The sequence below is a fragment of the Myotis nattereri genome, assembly GCF_964212035.1.
Source record: "Myotis nattereri genome assembly, chromosome: 1".
Taxonomy (NCBI): domain Eukaryota; kingdom Metazoa; phylum Chordata; class Mammalia; order Chiroptera; family Vespertilionidae; genus Myotis; species Myotis nattereri.
Window position 1 is genome coordinate 7,701,570 of NC_138075.1, and position 25,266 is coordinate 7,726,835.

At 34.8% G+C, this 25,266-nt stretch overlaps 2 long non-coding RNA genes across 3 annotated transcripts; both read left to right on the forward strand.

The window, feature by feature from the left end:
• Positions 1–651: 651 nt before the first annotated feature.
• On the forward strand, positions 652–18,452 carry LOC308532723. 2 transcript variants are annotated; one of them, XR_013996993.1, is made up of 13 exons: positions 5,690–5,715; positions 6,422–6,505; positions 7,069–7,148; positions 7,985–8,068; positions 9,228–9,298; positions 10,193–10,275; positions 11,013–11,087; positions 12,916–12,984; positions 13,435–13,478; positions 14,447–14,515; positions 16,307–16,381; positions 17,277–17,362; positions 17,905–18,452. It is a non-coding gene; the product is annotated as an uncharacterized lncRNA (long non-coding RNA). The 2 variants fall into 2 exon arrangements; XR_013996992.1 differs by lacking the exons at positions 12,916–12,984; positions 13,435–13,478; positions 14,447–14,515; ... (1 more) ...; positions 17,277–17,362; positions 17,905–18,452 and adding exons at positions 652–1,273; positions 2,404–2,458 and having other exon boundaries at positions 5,631–5,715; positions 11,013–11,616.
• A 2,589-nt stretch (positions 18,453–21,041) lies between these two features.
• Positions 21,042–24,533, forward strand: LOC308532731. The gene is made up of 3 exons (XR_013996994.1): positions 21,042–21,934; positions 22,808–22,893; positions 23,921–24,533. It is a non-coding gene; the product is annotated as an uncharacterized lncRNA (long non-coding RNA).
• The last annotated feature ends 733 nt before the right edge of the window (positions 24,534–25,266 follow it).

Sequence of the window (25,266 nt, forward strand, 5' to 3'; positions counted from 1 at the left end):
GCATAAGGGCAGATAGATGTTGTTTTTCTGAGTTGGTGATGAGTTTCTGTTGTAGGTTTTATTTTAAAAAGGGACAAAAACTTACATAATAATCAATAATACTTTATATAATAAGCTCAATAGTAATATACCAAAAAATGATAAACACATTAGTATAAAATATTTTAATATATAATCATCTAATATAATCAATAATAACAATAGCATGCAAACGATCAGATAGTTATTGAAATGTGGAAAAGGTCTAAATATGAGCACTGGGAAGTGTGACTACTAATTCCCTTGTGTTCATTGATTTTTATTTAAAAACAAAAATGTAAATGCATTTTGTATAGAAAAAGCCAATGGATAAATTTAGCTCCATGCATGTCCTTGCCCATTGTCCTTAGGTTCTATAATAAGCGAGTGAAAGAATAATTTCATATCCAGTCCCTTAGAAAGGCATAAAGCGGGACAGTGAGGCCATATGTGGTGTATGCAGAGGCGGGATTCATCCTGCTCTAACCTTATGAAGTCACTTAAATAACAAAGATCCAGGCCCCTCTAAATGCATCTTTCTATTAGCATTTCAAGTCAAATTGATTTAATAAGAACATTCAATGTCTCATTGACACTAGCCACATTTTAGCCCTGTGTGGCCAGTGGCTGCCATATTGGGCAGTGCCCATAAGCAACATTTCATCACTGTGGCAAGTTCCATCAGTGCAGACGGTGCTGAGCCAGAAAGTTGCGTGTAATCTGTGGAGCTTTGGGTAGCAAATCGCTCTGCCCTTTTGTGATTCCCTTAGGAAAAGAGAGCAGATAGTTAAATTAACCTTAGAGTTATTAAATAACTGAATAAATAGGTTAATCAATAAATATGTGAAAGGAAGCACAGCCTGTCCCCTTGGATAGATTTAACTTTACTTAGTGTTTCAAGAAACAATCTCATTTGGTAAAATTTTCCCCCAATAAAAAGTGGTGTCCTTTTTGTATTTTGGTAGGGGTATGTAGGCAGATATGAATATTTTAATAATAGCTATAATTCTTATGTTTGATGGTAGATCAATAGATGAAAAGTACATGGCTATTGGGTTGATGAAAATGTGACACAAACCATGTGTATGAATAATTTGGTCATGATCAACGAACTACTATTTAAAAATCTCAATTTACGCCTTTCATCTTTTTAAAAATCTGCGTTTCCTCGTGAATGAACACTCCACATGGGATTCAGTCCTTGTCCATTGATGAAGATCTTAGCTGTCACCTCTGTCTGTGGGAAAAGGGCAATGTAAGTAACACAGTTTCTGTTCTCGGCTGATATGGTTTGGTCATGTGCGGTCACTGAGGGGGTTTAGTGGAACACAGCTATATAAACAAATAAAGTCCAAGAAAACCAAGTATAGCCCCAAAATTGCATGTGTTTGGTACCTAAAACTATTACCCTCTTTTCATAGAGAAGAAGGGGGTTTGTAGTTTGTAGGGGGGAGATAGTTACGGGGAACTTCTATGCATATATGCATAGCCCATGGACACAGACAATAGTGTGGCAAAGGCTTGGGAGGGGCAGAGAGGAGGGGGTCAATGGGGAAAAAACAACAACAAAAAACCCCAAAGTGGGCATCTGTAATACTTTCTACAATAAAGATAAATTCATAAAAAATTAACCCATTAGAGTACACTTGAGATTCATTTCTTCAAACGATGGAAGGCATTTAATTCGTTTTGAGAATGGTTTGCTATTCCCTATTATTTCTGCACCACAGTTGATTTAAGTATTTCATATTGGTAGAAATCCAGGCTAACTGTTGAGAGGAAGCTCTGAGAAGGTGGAACACATTGTCTGTGTCCTAGATGTGGGGTTCCCCTGTGGGTTTTGAGTGTCTATGACTTCATGCTTTAAATTGGCCAAGTTAAATGGACACGGCCCAAACCACGGGCCATTTTGAGCAGAGATATTGTATGAAGCAAGGTTCACACTGAGATCTAGTCTAAAATCTCTGGGAGAAGTCAGTCTAGAGACAGACCACAGTTGTATCAAGCACCTTGTTCTTGGAAGTTTGTGATTCATGGGAAACTGAAAGTATAAATGAATTAAGAAAAAGAGGGCCAAGCCTGGACCAATGATGGCTTTGGAGGGTGTCTGAATCAAAGACATTGATTAAAGCCATCTGTAACTCTCAGGTCCATTTTCACACAGTATCCTCCGCTCTTCCTTAGGGAAATGAGCTTATAGCAGAAATTGAGGCTGTTCAGCCCCCCCTTGATCACTTTATGGATATAGACTGAATTTTTCAATGATACCAATGAGACTTGAATGGACTCTATGACTAACCTAGTACCACAAAAGTAATGTCATTTAATTCAGTGTAGATATGGACTGCTCATGGCCTTGAACTTGGCATATATTTGGCTCCATAGATTGAAGACCACGGTTGCTGTCATCAGTCTGGTGATGAAGATCTTGGCTGTTAGGGTAAGAAACCTAAAGACTGAAGTCAATAATGGTCAAAGAACTTGTTAACGTTCCTAATATGAATGTGTTATGACACAAAGATGAAGGGTTAAACCAATTCAGTACAATTGCCGTTAAAAACAAGATTAATAATCCATCTTATTTTTGCTCTGCATTTGATTTAAACATTTATCCAGCATTAAATTCTTGGGCTGCACTGTCTAATTTGGTTGCCCCTAGCCATATATGACCATTTAAATTTAAAGGAAAGGTGAATGTTACATTCAGTTCCTCAGTTGCACTAGCCACATTTGAAGTCCTTAGTTACCTGTGGCTCATGGCGACCGGATTGGAGAGCCCAGTCATAGCACATTCATGTTACCATGCACCGTTCTCCTGGATGGCTCCTCACTGAGGGAGGCGTGCATCCGGAGGTGGAAGGCAGTTGGGATAGGATAGGTGTGAGGCAAGGATGCTAATTGTTCCCTCTGATGGCCACTGCTGAGAGAGAGCTCGTCTATTGAGAAAAAGAGTCTAGAAAGACATTTTGGTCATAGTCAAGGATGTTCTTGGCTTTTATAGAAAATAATGAATATTGGCTTTATTGCTATTAGTGGATCAATAAACAAAAATATAAATGTAGAAAAAGATTGTTCACCCTGGGTCAATGATGAGTGTGTCTGGATCCTTCTGAAATCAAGCATTTTAATTAAATCCTGTACTCTGGGGTCCATTACCAGAACATTCCTCTTTGTGATCTGAGTGGCACTTGAGATTATGCTAGGAGTTGTGGATATGAAGGAGTTTGTTGTTGGGTTTCTGAGTATTGTCTTTTCACTAAATCAATGAATGGATCATTGAAGAAACATATAAATGAATAAAGAGAAAATGGATTATTCCTGATTCAAATATGAGAATATGGAGTGTAATATATATAATATAAAATCATTGTTAATACATTTCTGAAGCACCGTTGCAGTAAAATAAATAAATTTATTAGAGCTGACCCTTTTGGGTAAAGAGCACTTAGATAAATGGATGTACGAGCCAATGTTATTTTTCTGGGCTGAGTTATTGGTTTTTTGTTTTATAGAAAAGGGCAAAACATCAACTTAAACTAATCATTGATTAAATCGCTGCATAATTGAGAGGACTTAGACACGGCCTATGTTGAATGTGTCACATGACCAGTTAGGATTAATTCAATGATCTTCAATATTTTTTTAATTTAAAAAGAACAGAAAAGATTATTTGGTCTTTTCTTTTTGTGCCCAATGAATATATGGACAGGCATTAATATTATGCTGTTTCTGTATGAATGATATTATTATGTGTAGAAGAATAAGTTAACATTATTCTTTTTTCTGATGTTGGTTTCAAAGGTGTTCATTATATAAGTTAAATTTAATATTTGAAGCAATTGATCAATAAGCCATTCAGAGTTTTAATATATAACAAACACTAAGGTTTATTTTTAGTCAAATATTTTTGACTTAGATCAATTTAAAAAATCTGACTCTATGCTGATCTGCCTGCCTGTCTAATCTAATCTATTTTTATATTTGCTTTGCATTTACAGAATGAATGTACAAATGATTCAATTAAAGGAATGTAGAAATGTTAGTTACACTCAAAGGAATCACTTCTGACTTGGTGGTTTGTCATGGGTTTTAACTCTTAAAGAATATATATATTTATTGATTTTAGAGAGGAAGGGAGAGAAAGAGAGAGAGATAGAAGCATCCGTGATAAGAGAGAATCATTAACTGGCTGCCTCCTGCACAACCCCTACTGGGGATTGAGCTTGCAACCCAGGCATGTGCCCTTGACTGGAATCAAACCCGGGACCCTTGACCCTCTATCCAGTGGTCAAACCAGCTAGGGCATAGGGTCTTAACTCTTATTGAAAGGAAATAAACAGTTACATATACAAATAAAATGAATTAAGGTTATGTGTGGGCCAATTCAGCACATCTGAGGTCAACTAAGGAGGAAAAAGTAAGACCATTTATTCATTTTAAGAGTTAATTATTCAATTAATTAATGTAAAATGTATTATTCAATTTTAATTCTGAGTCACAGTTCATTTTAACCTCCTTTTACAGAGACACAATTTAGTCAGCTTCAATTGCAAACGGGGTTAAAGTTTACATTCATTTATATAGCAAGCATTGGTCAATTAACGGAAGATAAAGATATATATATATTTCTCTACAGAATTACTTCCTACTGACAATATAGGATTTATATAAGTATATCTATACTGTTAGTGGGAAGTAATTCTGTAGAGAAATACTGGAAATATTCAAGGATCTAGTTTCAAGTTTTATGGCCTGTAGGCATTTATTTTATTATTATTAGTGGATGAATTAATTAGTAAAAACATGTAGACACAATTGAAGATAATGAGGGCCAATCTGGACCAATGGTGATGACTGGTGGAGTATGAGTCATGGGTGATGAATACTATGTGCCTGTTTATTTCACACAGTATATAATCTAATCTGTACCTTCTATTGAAATATTCCTATGGACAGATGTTAGGAATATTCAAGGATTTTGTTCTTAGTTTTGTGTTCATGATATTTAATTTTATTAATATAAATGGAAAGAATTAATATAAATATATGAATAAATAGGGTGAAGCATTGTCCAATTATGTAAATATATGGTGAGGCCAGAAATACTATTACTATATATTAAACACACTGAAGTTCATTAAGAAATAAATGTCTTTGCCCTGGCTGGTTTGGTTCAGTGGATAGAGCATCGGCCTGTGGACTGAAGGGTCCCAGGTTCGATTCCGGTCAAGGCATGTACCTTGGTTGCGGACACATCCCCAGTAGGGGTGTGCTGGAGGCAGCTAAATCGGTGTTTCTCTCTCATCGATGTTTCTAACTCTCCATCTCTCTTCCTCTCCCTTCCTCTCTGTAAAAAATCAATAAAATATATTTTTAAAAAAGAGAAATAAATGTCTTAAAGGCATTACCTCTTTATCTAAGGAATGATACCTACACTACAAATAACAGTCCATGCTCTTATTTGTTCTGTGCCTTCTTCAACATTGTTTTCTCAAGAAAAAATATCATAATTTAATACAGACTTAAATGTCTAATAAAATGATAGGAGGAATTCAGGATGAATGAAGAGAATATTTTCATTTTTAATCATTTGCTCTGCTTTGTCCTCTCAGAGTGATCGTTCTCTGCAGATTTCATCACCCTCCATGGTCAGAAGCTCTCTAGTTCCCTCCGTGTGTTAGCAGCATGGAGACTCATGTGAGTATAGGCACACACTTCGTCTTGATTTGGGTAGTTCTTAAAGGATATTTCCTGTATTGTTAAAAGAATTCAAGAAGGCCAACCATGGCCCAACCATAAATATGACATTCTTATGATGTCATAGTAACATATGCCAGATGAACATTGTGCCGATTAATCAATATTTGCAAAATATTGACTAATAAATGATGTAATCAAGCTGATAAATGATCACATGGCTATAAAACTTAAAAATCTTGTTAAATTCTTGTGATTTATCTATTTATTTATTAATGAAGTGATAAATTAATTAATAAAGAATATTAGAAATTAATGGAGAAGAAGAGGGCCAATTTTGGACCAATGATGACGACTGGTGGGGTATGAGTCATGGATGATGAATACTGTATGTCGGGACTCTGAGGTCCAACACAAAAAGAAATCTAATCTATTTCCTCTGTTGGAAATGACCATAGTGACAGATGTTAGTAACATGCAAAGATTATGTTCTTCACTTTTTGTGTTCATGGATAATGATTCTATGAGCATAGATTAGCGAAAGAACTAAAAAACACATACAAGTAAATTAATATAAATGTGTGAAGCATTGTAAGTTATGAAAATGAGTAAATATTTAAGTTACTGAGTAAGTTAAATGCAGAAAGCAAAGTCAGTGCAGAGAAAGTCTCAACTTTTCATCTCCCTCTGTGCTTGCACTTCTCAGAATGGATGCACTGGACCTGAACTGCAGGTTCTCCCATGGTCTCAAGATGTCTGGTGTCTGTCTGTCTGGTGCATAGAAACAAATGTGAGTTTTGTGAACATATACTCTGTATTTGAAAAGTGTGAATTATAACCAAAGAAAGCCAACCATGGTCCATTATTAAATATGGAGTTGATATGTAACATTATAGTGATTGATCCCTATATGAAACTTTGAGGATGATTAATGAAAGATATATTGATGTCATGAATGATCCTATAGACAGATATAGGACTAGGACAGGCTCATGCTCTTAAGTTTTGTTGTGCTTGATATTTTTTTATTTTATTACGATCAGATAAATTGATGAATTAATTAATAAACATAAATGAGAGTGGATAAAAAAGGCTAACCCTGGACCAATGATGACTACTGGTGGCGTATGAGTCATTGATGGTGAATACTCTTTAACTCTGAGGTCCAAGATACCTTTAGCTGAGGAAGTTATAGATGATATAAATAATGAGCGATATTGGGGTTAGTGGAAAGTTTAATAAAATTACCCCCAAATAATATATAACTTAATCACCAAATAATTTAATGTAAATGCAAAGACCAATAGAGAAAATATCTCAGTCGTGTTGTCTATTCTGCTTTCTACTTTTTAGATGGACACACCCAAGCTGAATAAAGCATTATGCCTTGGTCGGTGATCTTTCTATTGGCCTGTAGGAGCATGAAGACCAACGTGAGTAATTTTCAATGTCTTCATCTTACTTTGGGTGGTTTGTTTGGGGTTTTCTCTGTGTATATATTTTAAAATATTCAATGTAAGAAAAAAATACCAACTATGTCCTGATAATTAAGTTGGAAATATAATGTTGACTAATCTAACTTTTAAATTATGAAGACGATTAATAAAATTCAATTAGCCAGTGAGTCTTAAAAAATGATAAAGATTTTAAGGCTATTGTTCTTGATCATTTGTGATTCATTGATATGTATTTAATTATTATTAGTCGATTGAATTAATGTATAAACATATAGATGAGAATGAAGAAAAAGGGGCCCGAGACTGGACCAATGATGATGACTGATGGCATATGAAGCAAGTACTGTGATTGCTATGTGTCTGGAAGTCTGAGGTCTAAAACAAAAGAAAAGCTAATCTATTTCCTCTCTGGCAATTGTTCCTATTGGTCTTGTAATTTTGGATTAATATATTTCTAGTATATTACTATTAATATCAATGAATCAATGATAAAAACCAACAAACAAATATATCACTAAGGAAACAAGGCTTCACTAAGTTGGTCTTATCAACTATGAATATATATGGTGAGGCAAGAAATAGTAATATAAACTGAAAAATCTGATAAGAAATAAATGGACAAAGGCCATTATTTATCTAAGGAGTCATATCATTAATTTATATTTATGTTTACATATGTGTATAAATTATACACATATAATAAATATATATGTATATGCCTTTATGACTGAGTAACTGAAATAACGGGGAAAAGGGTCAATTTCGAGGGGTTCTCAATTTTTTCACCTTCTGCTCTATTCTGTATTCCTTAGAATGGACGCATGTGAGCAGATTGAAGCATCATCCGTGGTCACGTGCTCTACGGTTGCCTGTTTGTGTAGTGAGTAGAGACCAATGTGAGTAATACATTGAAACAGTTCATGTCTTTGAGATTTTTTTTCTCTCAAATATTCATGTGTCATCAAGAATGTGAAATATAGTCCAAGATGCCAACTATCGTGAATTATAAATATGGGTTTGGTCTGAAGATTATCTTTATTAATCATCCATGAAACATTGATGATAATTAAAGAGATATATCAATAATATGGCAAATGGTCCTATATGTGGAACATTTATTACTCTTATTCTTGTTTTTTATGAATCATATAGTTTTAAAATTTAATATAAGTGAATCAATAAATTAATAAATGAACTTATGCAGATAAGAATGATGAAAAAGATGAATATTTATTGAAAATACTGAAGTTCATTAAGTTGTCATCTTAGACTGCATTATTTGTTTAAACATATTTATTGAATTATTAAAAAATATTAAACATAATAAAAAATTAACTATGGCCAAATGATAAGAAACATTATATTATTAATCAATAATGTACAGCATTGAGGTTGATTAATGAAAAAGAATTAGCCTCTGTGGGAAATGATTCTATAGACAAATGTGAGAGATATCCAACAATTTTGTCCTTGGATATTGTGAGTCATGTGTTCATTTAATTATTATTAATGAATTAATGATTTATTTGATACAAATGTAGAAATGAATGGATTTTTATTATTTTATACATGGATTAATTTCAGAATCAATGTACAAATTTTCAAAATCAGAGCTGAGTAACATGCACTCTTTAAAAAACTTTTTTTAATTGATTTCAGAGAGGAAGGGAGAGAAAGATAGAAACATCAATGATGAGAGAGAAAAATTAATTGGCTGCCTCCTGCACCCCCCTCTCCCCCCCACTGGGGACCAAGCCCACAACCAGAGCATGGAATCAAACCTGGGCCTCCTGATTCAGAGGTCGACACTCAACCACATCATACACTTGTAATCTGTGGTGAACGAATAAAAAAATATTCCAGTTTATTGAAAATACTGTATTCCGTTACCAAAAATAAATGTATCCAGTACCTTCCATCTTCGATCTTATTCTGGTCACTAAAAACATGATATTAAGTATTAGCCCACATAACTATCTTCTAAATGATTGACTAAATGTAAGGTGCGGTAATGTTTCCGTCCTGTTATCATCTCCTTTGCTTTGCACTTCTCAGAACGAAACCGCCTGAAGGGGACTCAGCATCTGTTGTGTTCAGAAGCTCCATGGAGGGACATGAAGGCCAGTGTGAGTAATAGTCAAAGGTCTTGCCTTGGTCAGGGAAGTTTGTTTAGGATATCACTGTAGTAATTTAAAAAGTGTAAAAAAGACCAACCATGGTCCAGTGATTAAACTGGAGATGTACAAAACATTATGTTGACTACCTTACCTTTGGAATAATGGGGATGATTAATGAAAAGAGGTATAATCAGGAAGCCATTGGTCCTAAAGGAGTGTGACAACAATCTTTAGGCTCTTGTCCTTGCATTTTTGTGATTCACACACATGTGTTTAATTATTAGTAGTAGATTGAACACTTAACAACTGTAGGTGAGAATGAGGAAAAAGAGGCCCCAAACTGGACCAATGATGATCACTGATGGCATATGAAGGAGGTACTATGATTGCTATGTGTCTGGAAGTCTGAGGTCCAAAACGAAACAAAATCTAGTCTGTTTCCTCTCTCATTAGGAATATGCAAGGAAATTGTTGTTGTCATGTTGGATTCATGGATTTCTAGTATATTACTATTAATATCAATGAATCAGTGATAGAACCAATAAACAGATATATCACTAAATAAAACAAGGATGAAGACTTATCAAGTATATATATGGTGATGCAAGAAATGCAATTAACATAAAATGAAAAACTGATATTAAGAAAGAAATGGACCAAGTGCATTACCTCTTTTCTAAGGATTATATGAACACTGACACTGAGAATTAATATACAGTTTAATTAGCCTGTGTCAGTCTTGAGTTGTCGATGTTAGTTTTTAATATGTATATTTATATTTTATATGTATATGTTCTGAAGAAGTAAATACCTAAATAACTGATAAAATGAAATGAGAAAGAAATTGACTAATGGAGAAAAGGTTTCAATTTTTAATTATCTGCTCTGTCTTGTGCTCCTCAGAATCAACATGCTCAAGCTGATTTAAGTGTTTTCCATGGTAACAAGATCTATGGTTTCCTCTGTGTAAAGCATTGAGATGAAATGTGAGTAAAGGTTACAGTTCTTGTGTTTGTTTAAGAATTTTTTAAAAGGGTATTCATTGTATCACTGAAAGTGTGAAATAAAAGCCCCACACCAACCATAGGAAATGATAAATATGAGATATTATGAGGCATTATATTTTCTAATGCAGATTTGAAATATTGATGATAATTAATGAGAGAGAGAGAACAATGAGAATGAAGACAAACAGGCCACAGCGTGGACCAATGATGACTGTTGCTGGAGGAAGAGTCACGGAGATGATGAATACAATGTGTCTGAAACTCTGAGGTCCAATAAAGAGAGAGACATAGTCTAGTGCCTTTGTTTGAACTGATCCTATAGACAGATATTAGAGAATTAAAAAGGACCATTTCCTTGGTTCATTTTCATGAATTTTGATCCCATTTTAATAAATGGTTCCAAAAGAACCAATGAACAAGAATAGATAAGATGAAGAGGATGAGACAATAAACATTTCCAATGCCTATGGAAAATACTGTCATTCATTAAGAAATCTAAATGGTTCAGTTGTCTTCCCTCTTTGGTTAAGAATGATACAGACAGTAAACAATAGTCAAAGTTTTTAATTCGTGGTCTGTGTCAAGTTTGATATTGTTTGGTTTGTTCATGAGTACATATTATATCCTTGAGTGACTGGCTAAGTGGAAGGTGATTGTGTGCCTCAGTAGACCGTCTCTCAGTTTCGTTACAATCGTCTCTGCTTTGTATTCCTCAGCATGGACACGCTGTAGCTGACCGAGCCCTTGGCCATCATAGGAGCTCCACTGGTCGGCCCTCTGTAGAGGTGCATGTAAGTCATAGCCACGCTCTTCTCCTGGTTCAGATTGTTTGTATAGAGTATTCATTGGAATGCTATAAAATGGCATTAAATATGTTCAAAGAAGACTAGTCATGCTCGCATAAGAAGTATGGAGTTGACATGAAACTTGATGTTGATTAATGGGTATTTGTATCAATGAAGCTGATTAATTACATAGGCATATTCATTGAGGCAAATGCTTCTATAGATAAAGATTAGAGATATTAAGAGACTTGTCCTTGAGTATTTATTATTCACAGATGTTTTTATTATTAGTGAATTGACAGATTGTTCAGTAAACAGGTATAGATGAGAATGAAGAAAAGAATTCCAGCCTGTCGCAGCGATGACGACTGGCATCATATGACTCAAACATGTACAGTACAAACGGATGTGTTTGGAACTCTGAGGTCTTAACACAAAGGGACCTAGTCCCTTCTTTCTGTTAGAAGTGATTGTATAGACAGATGTCAGGAATTTACAGCGCTCTTGTTCTTGGTTTTGCGTTCATAAATTTTACAAAATATTATTATAAAAGAATAAATGACAAAATAAATATGGATGAAGAGGGTGAGGTATTGTTCATTCTTAAAATGTATAGAAGAAAAATAATACTGATGTCTATTGCAATCAATATCAAATGGATCAAGTGTATTACATCTTTGATTAAGAATGAGATATATAATGATAAGTAATAGTTACTGCTCTGAGTCAGTTACAATTCTGATGTTTAATTTATTAAGAAAGAACAAATATATCTGATCATTAATCAACGAATAATGAAACGGAGGAGTCAGGGAGCCATGGAGATTAGGTCTCATCTTTCTGTGCCCTTTTGTGCTCCGTACTCCTCAGAGTGCGTGCTCTGGGGCTGACTCCAGTATCGTCGCTTGTCACGCACGAGCTCTGTGGTTGCCTCTATTTGTAAGTACGTTCTTGTCTCAGTTCCAACATTTTTTTTAACGGCTATTCACCGTATCATTAAAAAGTGTGAAATATAATCAAAGAAAGCCAACTCTAGCCCAGTGACAAATGTGAGATTTCTTTTATTCATTGATGTAACATTGATTATGTCGATGAATATATATACAAAGAATATTCATTCTTCAATTAGAGATTTATGTAAGAATGATTTGATACAAAGATTAGGGATATTAAGGCGTTTCTTGAGTTTTTATGAATAATAGGACCTTAAAATTATATAGATAAATGAATAAATTACTCTGTAGAAATTATAGAAAATATTAGAGAAAAAGAGGGACAGTGACATCGTGGATCAACGATGACTCCTGGTGGTGTGTGAGTTACATACGCTCAACACGTATCTGGCTTCCAACACAAACGCATACTAGTCCATTGCCCTGTTTGAAGGGATCCCCTACAATTCATGAATCTATGAGTATCTTGTTTTTTATTTACTTTCATGTACTGTCATTCTATTTATAACTGGATCAAGGAAATAATCAATAAAAACATATAGGTAAAGATGAAGATCATGAGAATTGCCCAAATATAAAGATATGTAGTTAGATAGGAAATACTATGCATCTATATAGAAAAAACTCCTGCACATTAGGAAATAATGGTCGACAGGTGTTACCTCTTTGGCTATAGATTCTATAGTTAGCATTTCATAGAAATAGACAATGTTTCTATTCTGTGTCCGTGGCAAGGTCACCGTTATTTGCTCACTTGGGAGAATTTAGACATTTCTCCATATTGCTAATTATCCTAAATGACTAATCAAAAGTTATATGCAAGGATAAGTAGATAAGACATCTCAATCTTTTTTAACCACCTACTATGCTCTGTACTCCAGGACGGACCCACCCTAACTGATTTCAGGATTCTTCTGTGGTGATGGTCTCGACCATAGATCTCTGTGTCAGTGAGTAATATTCACGTTCTTGTCTCAGTTTGGGTGGTTTAAGGGTATTCACTCTATTACTAAGAAGTGTGAAATCTAATCAGTGCATGCCAATCAAAATGCAATTACTATGAAGCACTGTGTTTATTAATTTATATACAAATCATTGAGGTTATTTAACAAAAGGGATGAGTTGCTGAGGGAAATAATTCTATAGACAGATGGAAGAGATTAGTCCATGCCAATCATGGATTAATAATAAAGAGGTTACACTGAAGAAAGTACATTGACTAATCCATATATTCAACACTGAGATTCATTAGCAGAACAGACCTAGACTATTTGCTCTTTAGAAAATGATTTTGTATCATATGTTTAGGGATATTAAAGCTACTTCAAAAATTAATTTGTTATATATTTATTATTAATGAATTAATGATTTCTCTCTTCACAAAATGACACTAAATGAAGAACAAGAGGGTGGATACTGAGCCAATACTGTGCCCTGGCGGCAGGTGAGTCAAGGGCAAATACTGCTTACCTAGAACTCCAAGGTCCAGTGCAAAACAGATTTGATTTCTTATTAAAAGTTCATGCAATAATAACTACACAAATGTATGAACAAATGAAGGATAAATGGGTCGAATGTGGAAGGAAGATGGCATACGTAATGAAACAACCATCATCCCCAGTCCATTTCAAAGAACTGAAGTCCATTAACAATATGGAGAGGCTTTTGTCCCTAAGCATAAGGGAGATGTATTTGCCAATGTTCATGTTCTGGGCTGTAACTATGTAGCAGGTGTTTTTTTAAAAACTTAATTTAATAGTCAAACGATTATATAACTTAATCAATTAACTACATTAAAGATGGCCAAGCATGAACCGGTGACAAAAGTATGTTCAATGACAGTTAAGACCAATCCATTTGGCTTCACTGTGCCCCATGGGTGATCATTCCACAATGTAAATCAAATCATCACGCTGTGCACCTTAAAGATTTCCAACTTTGTCAATTTTTCCTCATTGAATTTGGAAAAAGTATATTATTCCCCAATACTCATGCCGGCTAGCACCTGCAGTTACAGTCAGTTAGTTATTATTCTGAGTTTGTGCACAGACATACTGATTTTCTTGTCAGTAATTAACAAACAGGTGAATAATTTAATAAGATGAAGGTGACAGAGCTCTGACCAGTGACGAGTAGATGTTGAAACCTCATCCTTCATCAGTTCTACTCATGTTATGTCCTCCTTATGAAAAAAAATTGCTCTCATCAGTTGGATTGAAGGGAGTTAAATAGACAGAGATATACAATACCATTTCTCTTCTGGGTTCCTGGGAAGTTAAATAGTTTTGATTTTGTTTAAAAATTAATAGTCTCCAAATACCTAAATGACGAAGAAAATGAAATGAGAAAAGTATGGACTTATGGCAAGAATGTCTTAATATTGTATTATCTATCTGTATTGCTTATACTCAGAGTGAAGGCACCTAGCTGATGTAGTACTTCTGCCATGGCAAGAACTCTGTGGGGAGCATGGAGACCAGTGTGAGTAATAGCGAACTCTCTTGTGTTGGTATGGGTGACTTGTTTAAGAACATTAACTGTATTGTTCATAAAATGTGTTAAGTATAATGAAAGAAGTTAACCATGGCCCACTATGGGGTTCATGTGGAACATATGTTCCTTAATAGATTTATGCAACACTAACATTGACTAATGATAGTTTTGAGGGAAATTATTCCGTAGACAGATGTTAGGGAGACTTAAGAGCATTGTTCTTGAATTATTGTGATCATGTAAATTTATTTTGTTATTATTAATCAAATGAAAGTTAGTAAATCAAGAAACATGGATGAGGGAAAGGGCAAATCTTGGAGTCATGATGGACCCCTGGCAGCGTCATGGGCAATGAATAGGATGTGTCTGCAATTGTCAGGGCCAATGCAGAAGAGATCTAGTCTATGTGTCTGTTGGGACTGAACCTCTGGAAAGGTTAAGATTAAGCATACACAAAGATCTTGTTTTTGGACTTCTGTGCCTCATTACTTTTTACTGTATTATGAAAAAATCAATAAGTCATCTATATAATTACATAAATGAATAAAGATGAAGACTGTGAAGCATTGTCTAATTATAAAATAATGACATGAGACAAGAAATGCCATTAATATAATGGCCCTTAGGAAACCAGCGGATTAAGGGTGTTACCTCTTTCCCTAACAGGAACAGTAGGTGTTTCTGCTTCAGATCAGTGGTGAATTCTACGTTGTTCTTTCTTTTAGAAGAGACAGTTAATTATTAAAATCAACTAGTAAATATTTAAATGATTAAGAGTATGACAGGTGGGAAACAGTGATCAATGCAGAGAATGTCTTCACCTGTTTTTCATCTGCTATGCTTTATATTCCTCAGGGTAGATGCTCGCTGCTGGTAAGGTTCTGCTCTGATCCCCGTGATCAAAAACATTGTAGTTGCCTCTGTGTGGGGACCTCTGTGAGTTATAGTCACATTCCTTGATGAGGCTGGTGGTTTGCCCAACGGCATTTATTGTATAAAAACCTGTGAAATATAATCACAGAAGTCCAACCATAGACTGCTTATGAAGCTGGTGTTGATAGCATGATTTGATGAATTGATACATGAATCATTGAGGCCAAATACAGAAAGAGATCTAATCTCTGTAGGAAATAATTCTATAGGCAGAGGTTAGGGAGTTTCAAGAAACTTGGGTTTTTACCAATGATTAATTTACTTTGTGATTTTTAGTGAATTATTGAATGAATCTCAAAAAGGTGAAGAATAAAAGGGCAAAACCTGGAATAATGTTGATGAGTGGTGCTTATGAGCACGTACAATGAATATTATGTGTCTGGAACCCTGAGGTGGTGCAGCACAAAAGGAATCTAGTCCACTCGAGTTGTTTGAAGGGAACGTAGACACATGTCAGGAATATAGAAGATCATTTTCTTGGGCTTGTGACCATGTATTTTTAACAATATAAATTGCAGAATAAATGAACAAATAAACAAATGGAAAAAGATGAAGAGGATGAAGCATTATTTATTATTAAAATATCTAATAAATAAAAATGATATTAATATAAGTTGGAATGAATAGTAAATACACCAGGTGTATTACATTTCGACGAAGTATGATATATACTATAGATAGTGTTAAGAAATAGTTAAAATTTTGACAATTAATTGTTTAAGAGAAGGATAAGTATATATTACTATTTGAAATAATTACCCAAATAACTGTGTATGTGAATGGTGGATGGATCAATAGAGAAAAATGTCTCAATCTTTTTATCACCTTCTGCTTGGTACTTTTCAGAAGAGATGGAGCTGATTTCAGCTTCTGCTGTGATCAAGATTGTCATGTTGCCTCTGTGTCAAGAAAGAGACTAACGTGAGTAATGAGTAGTCCAAGATGTTATCTTGGTTCAGGTCACTCGATTAAGAGTATGCACAGTGTCATTAAAATTATTAAATTAATTAAAAACTTAATTATTGTCCAAGCAATCAACGTGATATGGAACACGTTGGTTAATCCATAATGTAACTTTGAGGTTGATTAATAGAAGAGATGTAATCTATATGGGAAGTGATTGTTTAGGCTGATGGTGGGGACATTCAAGGACCTTGCTCTTTGGTTCTTTTTTTGTGTGAATAATGTACTTATTTTGTTATCATTGAGTAATTAAAGGTTTAGTGATACCAATATAGACTTGAATGATCAAAAAAAGAGAAACCCCAACATGGACCAGTTTAGGTGAGTCATGGATGATGAAAAGAAGTGGCTGAAACTCTGAGATACAGCACAATACATACTTAGTCATTCCTCTTTGGAAATGATGCTATAGATAGATGTCAAAAATAAACAAAGGTCATGTTCTTATTTTGAATTTGTAGATTTAGATTTATTATTATTAATGAATCCTTGATAAACTTATCAAATAAAAATAATACTTAGATAAAGGAGAAAGTGAGGAACTGTCCAATTATGATCATGTGATATAAGACATACTACATAAAATTAAAAAAAAACACCGATGCCAATTTAGATATAAATTGATCAAAGGTTTTACTTCTTTGGCCAAGGATTATGTAGATGAGGATAATTAAGTCAATTTTATTCTTCTAGATCAGTTTCAAGTTTGAGGTTGGGCCCTTTGTCAATAGGTAAAAATACATAATGAAGAATTAACAAATACCTACCCAACTTAGTAAATGAAAGGTGGGAAGGAAGTTCCCATGTAGATGAATTCTTTTTTTTATTGACTACGCTGCTCTGTGCTCCTCAGAATGGACCCACTCGAGATGACGTCAGTGTCTTCCCTGGCCTCCCGCCCTCTGTTCGCCTCTGTATTGCAGGAGCATGCACCCCATTGTGAGTGATCATAAAGTTCTTGTGTTGGTTTGGGTGAGAGTGTGAATGAATGAATTAATAAACAAGTTGGAAATGAACAAAGGGAATGTGTGCTAGTCCTGGACCCGTGATGAGAACCAGTGGCATTTGAGGAGAGGATGATAAATTTCAATGTGTCTGAAACTCTGAGGTCCAGCGCAGAGCAACCAGTGCCTTCTCTTCGTTTGGAAGGATCCCGTAGACAGAACTTAGGAATATGCAAGGACGGTTTTGGCCTTAGGGTTTATTTTATTCTATTATTATAATTGGATAAATGTAATAATCAATAAAAAACATATAAATAAACATGAATGAAGTTTGTCCAATTATAAAAATACATTGTGGGGCAAAGAGTACTATTAATGAATTTGGACTGTTACGTGCTCGTCAATGTTCATTTCCTAGGTGAGGGACAAGTTCTAAGCTGTTCATTTCCTTAGTAGAAATTGAAATAAATGTACTCTAGATTAATGAGTGACTAAATCATTAAATTTTTTATCATTGCTCTGTTCTATACTCCTCAGGAAGGACACATTTGGGCTGGTTGCAGCATCTTCCATGGTCAGAGCCCTGTGGTTGCATCGGTGTGTGAGGAGCATGGAGAATACGTGAGTAATGGTCAGTGTGCTTGGATTGGATTGGGTGTTTTATAAAAATTCTTTTTTATTATTAAAAGTATTAAATATAATCAAAGAAGCCCAATCATGTCAGTATCACATGTTATTTATATGAAACCATATGATGACTAATTTACAAATGAAACACTGAGTTCAGTTAATGAAAGAGTTTGGTTTCAGTGGAAATGATTCAATAGATGGATGGTGGAGGGGGGCAGTGGGGACAACATGGGGGACACCTGTAGTACTCCCAACAATAAAAATAAATAAAAAAGGGATGCCAGAGGTATTCCAGGATATTATTTGTGATTTTTCTTCATTTATGTTTATTTTTATATTAGTGAATTTAACCAATAAAAAACATAGATGACAGTTGGTAAGAAGAGCAAATCCAATGATGATGACTCCTGGCATTTAAGTCATATGCAATGAATACCACTGGAAATCTGAGGTCCAAGAAAAAATGAATCCATTTCATGTGGCTGAAATACCAGGATATACAGGGTCCTATTTTGTTTTTCACTCATTTGTATTCTATAAATATAATTGAATCAGTGACTATACCAATAAATATATTACAAATAAAGGATGGGGTAAAACATCTTCCAATGATACAAATATGTGGTCTGATAAGAAATACTATTCATATATAGTGTGAACACTGAAGATCAATGAAAATAAACAGTATAAGGATGCTGTTTATTTTTGCTAAATTTGTAATGAGCAACAACCAATGTTCATAGTCCGTCAGTGTCCATATTGGTATTGTTTAGTCACTTAAGAGCAAGTAAAATAGACACAATCACCAATTACCAATTATGTACATGGCTGACTAAATAATGGTGGAATTGGGACCAGTGGAGATAATGTCTCGATTGCTTCTTTGGTTCTGTTGTGCATTGTACTCCATAGAATGGATGCACTGCATCTGATGTCAACATCTTCCCTGGGAAAGCGCTCTGGGACTGCGTCTGTATTAGGAGCATGGAGGCCACTGTGAGTAATAGCCAATGTTCTTTTTGCTTTAACTGTGTTTTATTTTTTAAGATTTTCCCTGTATTATTAAAAAGTGTTACTATCTATATAATAAAAGGATAAGTGACCTTTACAGCGGAAGGACCAGAAGGACGGGTCGCTGTGATGCGCACTGACCACCATGGGGCAGACACTCCGCCCAGGCGCTGCCCCCTGGTGGTCAGTAGGCTCCCACAGAAGAGTGCAGCTCAGCCAGAAGCCGGGCTCAAGGCTGGCTTGTGCAGTGGCCATGGCAGGAGCCTCTCCCATCTCCGCGGCTGCATGAAGGAGCAGCGAGACGAGTGGTAAGGAGTAGTGAGCAGGGGGTGGTAAGGCATGAGGGGGTCCCGGACTGTAAGAGGGATGTCTACCAGCTCCCCACAAGAGGTCCATGACATCCCCCAAGGGGTTCCGGAATGCAAGAGGATGCAGGCCGGGCTGAGGTACCCCCTTCTCCCCCACCCCCGTGCACACATTTCAGGCACTGTGCCTCTATTAATCAAAGAAGATTAGAGATGTCACTGTTAAATATCATATTACCATGAAACATTGTGTTGATTAATCCATATATGAAACACTGAGCTCAGTTAATGATAAGAGTCTGGTCTTAGTGGAAGTGATTGTAAAACTGGATGTTAGAGATACCTAAAAATCTCACTCTTGTTTTTTTTGAGATTTATGTAGATGACAATACAGAATGAAGGCCACCCCTGGACCAACAATGATCACTGGTGCATTGTGGGGCATATGAGCTCAATAGGTATCTGGAAGTCTGACATCCAACATAAATGGAGTCCGGCACGTTTTCCTTTTATGACAGGAACCTGTGGACAGATGTCAGGAATATAAAAGGATCTCGTTCTTGGTCTTTGAGTTCATGAATTTTAAAAATATTATTATTAAAGATTTAATGGCAGCATAAATAGACAAATGTATAAATGAATAAAGATGAGGAGCATGAAGCTTTGTTCATGAATAAAATATGTAATAATGAAAAAATGAATATCAATATAAATGGGAAAGGTTAAAAAAGGGCCAAGGGTATTATGTATTTGACAAGGATGGCATCCACACTGACAGGTAACAATTATTGCCCTCAGTCAGGTATTAAGTTTGAAGTTCATTTTATTAAGAGAAAAATAAATAAATATCACCATTAATTAATAAACCCTCAAATGACTGTAAATGAATAGTGGAAAATATGGTACAATGGAGAAAATGTCTTGATCTTCTTTTTGGGTAAACATATAGTTGAATTTTAAAAATATATTCTGATTATTTATGACATATCTGGCCAATGTATTGTTTTAAATTTTTGTGATGACCAATATATTTGTATGTACTATTTATGTATTTCTAAGTTGACTTTTGTGCTTCTTTATTGTTTTTTTTCTGTTTGTTACACTCCCTTCTTGGTTTATATTTGATTAGTTATGTTTGTCTACTAATTTAACTATTTTCTATACTAATCTGATATACATTCATTCTAATTATATTTCTATAGGGAGTATCTTTACATTTTAATGAGTATGTTTACATAAATTATAAAAATAGTATCTTTTATTCTTTTGTCTGCTTGTACATTTCAGAATGAATGCACCAAACTGATTTCAGCATCTGCTCTGATTGAGATGATGGTGGAGAAGAGACCAAGGTGAAAAGTAGGTGAAGATTTTACCTTGCTTGGATGATTTTTTAAAAAAGTATTCATAGTATTATTATAAAGTAATAAATATAATAAAAAACGTAAGCGTGAATCAAGTACAAATATGTTATAAAATATGTTGATTCATTGATAATGTGCAGCATTGAAGTCAATTAATGTAAAAGATATAACCTATGTATGTAGTACAAAGCTAGGTTTAATCAAGGATCTTTTTCTTGTGATTTTATGAATCATGTATTTATTTTATTAACAATGAATTAGTGCTTTAATAATCACATATAGAGAAACCAATGAAGGAAAAGAGACCCAGAAATGGATCAATTATGATGACTGGCCACATAGAGTCATATATGGTGAGTGTGAGGTGTCTGTAACTTGTGTTCACAAGAAACAGAATCTGGTTTATCTTCTCTTGTAAATGACCCTGTGGGTTGATGTTAGGAATATACAAAAATTATATTCTCATTTTGAGTACATAGATTTAGATTTATTATTATTAATGAATCAATAGTCAAACCATTAAGAATGTAATAAACAACTAAAGAGAAAAGAGTGAGAGACATTGTCCAGCTAGGAATATATGTCATGAGGCAATAAAATTACAATCATACTTATGAAGCCATAAGTGGAAGTAGCATATGCCTCTTTGCCTAAGAACCATATAGACAGTGATGAGTAAGAGTCAATATTATTTTGCTCTTGATCAGTCTCAATTTTAAAATTATCTTTTGTTCAGAGAAAATATGTTGCAATATGAAAAATTAATCAATGTCTAAGTGAATAAATAAAATGTACAACACAAGGATCAGTGGAGGTAAAGTTTGAAAACTTTTTATCTGCTGCTCTGCTCTGTACTCCATAGAGTGGACACACTCGAGCTGATTTAAGGATTCTTCCACGATCACACCAGGTGGGCAAGGGTCAGTATATTTATATACTGCCTAATAATGATCACAATGAAGTTTACTTTAACATTGGTTACCATATATAGTTATAAAATACGTTTTTTGGTGAAGAAAACTTTTACGATTTATTATCTTACCGACTTTCCTTTGTTAAGATAAAAATTATACATTAAAATATAAGTACCTTAATACCGAGTCAGTGAAACTCAGAAAGCGAGACTTGGCCCCGGCTTTCCTTTACCGTCTCCCTTCTCTGTCCTCTTCAGAACGCAGACACGCGCCATGACGTGTGCACCTTTCTCAGTCACAGACCCGCTGGTTCCCACTTTAGAGGAGGAGCTCGAGGGTTAATGTGAGTTCGGGTTGACATTATTTTCTTGGTTTCAGCGTGGTTGTTGTTGTTGCTTTAAGTTTATTCCCCGTATTATTAAGTGTGAAGTATCAGTAAAGAAGGCAACTGTATCTGGTAAATTCGGACTATAAGAGAAATTATATCCAGTAATGCATCATGGGAACAGGTGATAATAAAGAGATATATTGCTGTGAGAGTAAATGTATATTAAGTTTAAAGATACGAGGGCTCATCTTGTTTTTTGTGAATAATAGGCTTTCAGAATTATTATTATGATTGGACTAACATTTAATCAATATACAAATATAATGAGGAAATGAGAGAGAATAGTGAATTGATGATGGCTACTGTTGGCCTAGGAGTTACATGGGGCAAATACATGTCTGGAAATCTGAGTTCCAATTTAAACTTACTATAGTCCATTCCCACCTCCCAGGAACCTTCTAGACAGTTGACAGGAAGATCCTAAGATCTTGTTTCCGGTCTTAGTGTTCATGTGTTCTCATCTATTATTATAATTGGATAAATTATAGAATCTATAATAAACATAAATAAAAACAGATCAATGAAGTAGTGTCCAATTATAAAAATATGTAAGGAGGCAAGAAATAGTATTCATATATTATGCAAATCATGAAGTTCAATTCAAAACAAATAACACATTACTGTCACCTGTACAGTTAAAGGATGAATCATAGAAAGTGCTCATAGTCTGGGTGAGTGGTCCAATTAAAATTTGTTTTCTTAGGAGAAAAAGTATATACCAAATCAATGATTGCTCAAATGACTGACCATGCGAGAGGTGAAAAGCAAATGTCAATGAACAGAAGGTCTCAACCATTTATATCATCTGCTCTGCTTCATACTCCTCAGGACAAGTACACTGGGTCTGCTGTAAGGTTATTCCTTGACCATGAGCCATAGAATTGCACCTCTGCTTTAGGAGCCTGGAGACCAATGTGAGTCATAATGAAAGTTCTTATTTTGGTTTGGGTGGTCTGTATTAATAAAAGCATGACATACTCAAGATGGCCAATTGCATCCTCGTGGCCAAAATGGGATTAATAGGCAGCATTATATTAAATAATTCATATATGAAAAATTTTAATAAATATGACAGATGTGATGATGGTTTCAGGCACATGTAGGGCTATCAAGACCCTTTTGAGTTCTTGTTAATAATAGAGCTTTAATTTTTTATTTAGGGAATTAATGAATTAATCAATAAACTATATAGAAATGAATAAAGAGAAAGCGTCCTTTTTTGGATCAATGATGCTAACTGCCAGAGTATGAGTCACGAATGATGAATAATATGTCTCCAACTCTGAGATCCAACACAGAAGGAATGGGTTCTTTCTCTGTCTGCATTTTCATTCTTAATTATAATTGGACCAATGATTTATCAATGATCATATATATATATGGTAGTTGCATTGTCCAATTTAAAACATATGGGTAGGCAATAAATTCTTTTAACATAATTGAAAACAGTGAAAGTCCAAAGAGAAACAAATGGTCCATGACTGTAACCCTTTGGCTTGGGATGCTATAGAGCAGTGATGGCGAACCTTTTGAGCTCGGCGTGTCAGCATTTTGAAAAACCCTAACTTAACTCTGGGGCTGTGTCACATGTAGAAATTTTTTGATATTTGCAACCATAGTAAAACAAAGACTTATCTTTTTGATATTTATTTTATATATTTAAATGCCATTTAACAAAGAAAAATCAACCAAAAAAATGAGTTCGTGTGTCACCTCTGACATGCGTGTCATAAGTTCGCCATCACTGCTATAGCGGGTAAAATACAGACAGTGTTGATATTCTGTGTCAGTGGGAAGTTCACAATAGTTTTCCTGAAGGCCAATAACATAAATCTATTCCCAATCATGAATGCCTAAATGACTGGTCACATGAAAGATGTGCAGGAAGGATCTATGAAAAGAAGTCTGAACCCTTTTGTCTCCTCTGTTTGGACTCTTCAGAACAGATGCTCCAGCTGATTTCAGCTCTGCCCTGGTGATGTTTGCTTTGTTGCCTCCACCTTAGGCGAGAGATCAAGGTGAGTAGTAATCAGATTTTGTCTTGGTTGGGTTAATTTGTTTGAGGGTATTATTCATGGTATTATTAAAATTTAATAATAGCAGCATTATTTACAATTGCTCAGATCTGGAGACAGCTGAAGTGCCCATCAGTAGAGTGGTAGATAAAAGAGTTGTGGGATATTTTACACAATGGAATACTATACAGCTGTAAAAAAGAAGGATTTCTTACCCTTTGAAACAGCATGGAGGGACCTGGAGATTATTATGCTAAGTTAAATAAACCAGTGATAGAAAGGTAAGTATCACATGATCTCATTTATCTGTGAAATCTAATGAAAAAAACAAATTGATGAACAAAATAGGTCCAAAGACATGGAAGCATGAAACAGACTGACAAATCACACAGGGAAGGGGGTGGGTGGGAAGAGATTAATAAGAACCCATGCATAACCCATGGTCAAAGACAATAGTGTGGTAGAGGCCTGGGGTGGGGCAGGAGCCAGGTGGAGAGGGGCAAAGGAGTAAAATGAGGGACACCTGTAATATTCTCAACAAAAAAATTAATACATTTAATAAAAATTAATTTATTGCCCCATGCTAAATATGATATGAAACATTACATTGATTAGTTGTAATTATGTAACATTGGGATTGATTAATGAGAAGGATAAAATCTATGTGGGCAGTTATTCTGTAGACAATAGTTAGATATGCTCAGAGGTGTTGGTCTTTCAGTTGTTGTTTATCATGTATGTATTTTATTATTGTCAATGAATCAGGATTTAATCAACACAAATGTAGAAATTAGTGAGAAGAAAGTTGGCCTCTATGGACCAATGATAATGACTATGTCAGAGGAGTTATGGACACTGAGTAATCTGGAACTGTGAGGTGCAAATATCTACATTATAAAACATAAAATTTTTAATGTTTAAAATATTTTTATTATATTTTTGGGATTCCATTGGCTAATAAAATTATATAGGTTTCAAGCGTACAATTCTATCATACATCATCTATATATTGCATTGTGTGCCACCACCCACAGTCAAATCTTCTTAAGTAACAGCAAATATGAAATGTGGAAAGCAAGAATCAGTAAGGATTAAAGGCTTATTTATTTATTTATCTTCGATTGTGCTTTAGGCTTTTCAGAATGGACACATGTTAGCTGGCTAAGCATTGTTCTTCGCTGCCGAGCTATATGTTTACATCTCTGTGAAAAGCACACGGACCGATGTGAGTAATAGCCACAGTTCTCATCTTGAGTTTAGTGATTGATTTTT